This window comes from Petaurus breviceps, unplaced genomic scaffold, assembly GCF_028583685.1.
Source record: "Petaurus breviceps papuanus isolate PSGF00001 unplaced genomic scaffold, PetGlider_PUasm1.0 37, whole genome shotgun sequence".
Lineage (NCBI taxonomy): Eukaryota > Metazoa > Chordata > Mammalia > Diprotodontia > Petauridae > Petaurus > Petaurus breviceps.
Genome location: NW_027186296.1, coordinates 46022294 through 46026643, shown reverse-complemented (window position 1 = coordinate 46026643; position 4350 = coordinate 46022294). Strand labels below are relative to the sequence as shown.

The 4350-nt window shown below is 42.8% G+C and overlaps 1 protein-coding gene across 6 annotated transcripts in view; it reads right to left on the bottom strand.

Annotated features, from left to right (window-relative positions):
- Nucleotides 1-4136, bottom strand: part of OTUD7A (OTU deubiquitinase 7A) — a 420410-nt gene extending 416274 nt beyond the window's left edge. For 5 of the 6 annotated variants that reach the window (XM_069098403.1, XM_069098404.1, XM_069098401.1 and 2 more), the window contains exon 1: nt 3670-3992. The gene's annotated coding sequence lies outside the window, so the exon portion shown is untranslated. Of the gene's footprint in view, nt 1-3669; nt 3993-4071 lie in introns of those variants that run through there. The other variant, XM_069098405.1, reaches the window with a different exon arrangement.
- Nucleotides 4137-4350: the final 214 nt, after the last annotated feature.

Sequence of the window (4350 nt, the reverse complement as noted above, 5' to 3'; positions counted from 1 at the left end):
GTATACTACTAAGTAACACAGCACTCTTCCATGAAGGGCCAAGTTGTTTTCCAGCTCCACACCCCAGCCCTACTCTTCAATACAAGTCTTAGCTTTCCTTAAAAGTAATTTGATCAAAGCTTTCATCAAACCAAGTTCAGCACTCCCCCTGCTGGCACTCCAGGAACTGACTCTCCTCATTTGATGGGTCTATAGAGACCAATGAGACAGATCTAGTGACCAGAGGAAGCAAAAATAAATAAATAAATAAATAGATAAATGGAAGTTTGCGTTCAAATTAGATTCTCAAAAGTGAAACACTTCTTGTTTTAAATAATGAAGTGGGAAAACTGAAAACAGATTTTAAAAAAATAAGAAAAAAATTTAATTTATTTAATTTTTTAAATTAAGATTAACTGACCCAAGTTTTTAAGAAGCACCTGAAACTATTGCTTTTTTTTTAATTTAGAGGACTAAAGTGGTTTTCGAAAAGCTATATGAAGTACTATCACTTTAACAAATATGTTAAATATACCTACAAATGAAAATCTGACATTTTCTTCAGAATCTATTAAGGTAGTGATGGCATTCATATACCTTACTTCAATATTTCCAGGGATCTATGATTTCAGCCATGTAAGAGTACTCCCTTCATCAATTCAGACTGGAACCTAGGGAGGCATTTTCTTACAATGTCAAAGAACATCATATTTCAAATCAGAGGACCTGTATTCAAATCCTGACTCTGGAGCTTACTATCTTGCCCTAGTTCAGGCAAGTCACTAAACCTGACTGTGTCTCAGTTCCTCAACTGTAAAATTAGGGGAATGGTCTCAATGACTTCTAAGATTCTCGAGCCACTCTTGTGATCCTCTTTTATCTTGATGGACAATTTCATCAATTGTCATAGCCAAAATGCACTCAATACTTAGTAGCCAGTCTTCTAGAAATAAGCCTCTTGATAGTTATTGAGGCCTGACTTGACCCATTCTAGATACTCTTCCAGCTTCAAAGAATATGGCAGAGGGTGAAGCTTCCAACATCATCTCCATGCCACACAAATGAGACTTTAGAGGAGATTAAATCAACTATATGCTGTAGAACTAAATCAACCAGATGCAGCAAGTTTTCAGTCAGCACATTGACTGTAAAACCTCATCTCTTTTTCATGCTTGAACTACTGAGTGAAATGAGTACTAGGAATATACCCAGCTCTGTGTACTGCCCTCAGTGACCCAGTAAGAAAGGAGTCTCAAACTTCAGATACAGAAGGGTTCAATCAATTCTCAGGAAACAGTTTGGTTTCCAAGCCTATTCCATCTTCAATATTTTTTAACTTCAATGGTACTCTCATAATAAGAACACTGACTCCCAGAAATTGGACTGAAACAAGTCGCTCCAAATTAGACACCCAAGAATAAAAACTTTTGATTATTACTATCTTGAAAACCAGAGAAGTAGAGGAAATGTGTTACTATGCTGGACTTTTGCAAACTTACTTTCTGGTCTGGGTCCTCCTAAAAAAAATGCACGCATGGCATGAAGTTGATAAATTCCGGACCACTCCAGTATGATTATGGTGATAATTCAAAGTATGCTCATTGCAATCAATTATGAATTTTCATTCATTATTAAGCAAGAACACAGCAATACTTCTGCCCCTATTGAATGTCCTTTGTAAGACATTAAAGTCACTATCCAGAAATTGCCTGGGAATTCTCTTACCTCTACTCCCATAAAGGTACTATCACAAAGAAGCTTATTATCTATAACATGTTGCTCATGTGTTTGAAAAATGATTCCTAGAGGAGTTGGAATTGTCAACAACCACTGTGGCTCTTTAGGTCTTAAAAAACCAAGAAAAATGGGACAGAAAGAGAAGTTAAAAGAAGGAAGAAGTAAACGAAAGCTATTCTTTTGATCAATGAGGAGCCTTCACACTTGATCATTCCTGAAGTGCTGGGGTCTCAAATCCTTAAAGAGTAAAGTCATTTTGGTTTGGATACAACAGTCTTCCACTATAGATTTCATTGATGTCACACTACTTTCTTACTAATGCTAGCAACTATATAAAATTTGTCACCATCTTTTCCAAACTATTCAATCTTAGCTGACATCTTCATTTATTTTTTTTAATGGTGAATAGCTAAATGAGACAGTCTGGGTTTTGTGTACATGTGTCTGCAAAGCTTTTTTTTTTTTTTCCACTGTGAAGCATAGACAGAGGTGATAAGGATCTAACAAGTTTCCATGCAGAACTATTTGGATGGCTTATTAGTCAATTCCTCCACTTTCCCCTCCCCAAAAGCACTCATTTTTTCATTTGTCTGTCATAGTTGTTGGAGGTCAAGTCAAGAAAGTTGAAAACACAATGTTTTGGCCTCTGATACGTAAAAGACATTATGAACAAAAAAAAAGGCACTGAGACTTCCACAGCTATGTCTAGAGGTAGAGTAGATTCAAAGGGCTGTGCATAGTGAAGGAAAGTTTCTGTTAATGATGACATCATTGACATTTCCCAAATTTAAAGGGGCATTTAAGGCACAGCAGATGTGATTTTTTCCCCTCCAGTGAAGAGACACTAGAGAAGGCCTCTGGGTATATGGTAAGAAATTTCCTTAATTGTATGGATTCCATTTGGACCAAACCAGAGAAAAATGAACTGTTCATGTTCAGTTACTGTAGCATATTGCCTATGACATTCTATGCTCCTAGTTAATGAGTCTCCTAAAAGCTTAGACCCAAAGTGTTTTTCCATTATGAAGAAAAAAGACATTGATCACTGGTAATGTAGCACATTAAAGAAAATTATAAGGGTCATTAAGGGAATAAAGAATTTACTACATAGAGGTTTAATATCTAAACCAAACATTTATTTATATAGGTCCTTTCTGGAATCACATGCTAATCTGGGGGAGGAGGGGTAGGAAACAAGCGTAATAAAGGAACAAATTCCTGAGTTTGCCTCCTGTATGGGCAGCTCAGGTCTAATATCACACAAACGATGGTTCTAATACCTGCCAACCTATCAGCTCCCTGCATGAGCAGAGATATACAACATAGGTCCCAACTGGACCCCTTAAATTGCTACATCAAAAGACCCAACAGTAGCAGCAGCAGCAGCAGCCACAGCAGCAGCAGCAGCAGCAAAACAATAATGAATTCGGTGTGAGATCCTGCAATGCAGAATCCTCTCCGAATCTCATTATTGAACAGAGGTGAAGGAAGTCCATGACATGGGCATCTCATATATGTGCAAAGAGACCGAGAGGGTTACTACCGCGTTTAGCCAGTGGAAAAAAGGGGACACTCCAGAAGTCAAACCCTAACCCCCACACACACCTTTAACCTTTTCCTCACCCTCCCAGTCGAGCGCGAGCTCTAACTTCTCTTTCAGTAAGTGGACCCAGGCGTGCATGGGAGGTTGGGGGAGGGGGGCGGTCTCCTACTCTCCCCTCCTTTCCACCCCACGGTAGGAGGAAAGGACATTGAGCGCTCCCGCTGCCACCGCTGCCGCCTGTCTTTGCCTGCACCACGCTGGGTGGACTGCACACTGGAGATGATTTCGGATTATCAGCAGCGCACCTGTCCCATCCTCTCTCCGCTGCAGTGACACCCACAGAACCCGGTGACCTGCCCGGCGCCATAGACTGGCCCCAGCAACGCGAAGAAGAACAGTCAGTTTCTTACCTGCTCTCTACGCCTGCTCCAGTCTTTTATTAACCGACTTCCATTTTCTTTTGCTTTAAACTAAAAGGAAATCAAATCAGTTGATTTGGGTTTTCCCCCTCCTTCTCTCTCTCTCTCTCTCTTTCTCTCTCTCCCTTTCCCAGCTGCCGCTCTCAGTCACAGGGATCCTCCTCCTTCTAGTCCTTCTCCTCCTCCTCCACCTCCTTCTCCTTCTCCTTCTCCTCCTCCTTCTCTCTCCCCGTTGCCTGGAGGAGCAGCTGCTTCTCTCTCCTACACTCACCCTGCAGAAGCTTCGGAGAGATACCCCTCCCCCTGTCCCTGACGTCACCTGGCTGCAAACTCCCTCCCCCCCACCGCCCGCCCCAACCCCAACACACCCCCCTCTTCTCCCTCCTCTTTCACCCTGCAGAAGCCTCTCAGCAAGAAGTGGCCGCTGCCTCCTCCTCCTCCTCCTTCTCCTCCTCCTTCCCCATCCTCTCCACCTCCTGTCCCTGACGTCACAAGGCTGCAAGGCCCACCCACCCACTGCCTTCCTCCTCTCCTGCGGAAGGCTCCGCGACAACCTGCTGCCTCCGAGCTGAGCAGCGCTCCAGACCACTTGTGCTCCGAAGACGTGCCTGGCCCCGGTGGCTGCCCTGCGGTCATCCCGCCAGGAGGGAGGGAAGCCAGGAGGGGTGGCCT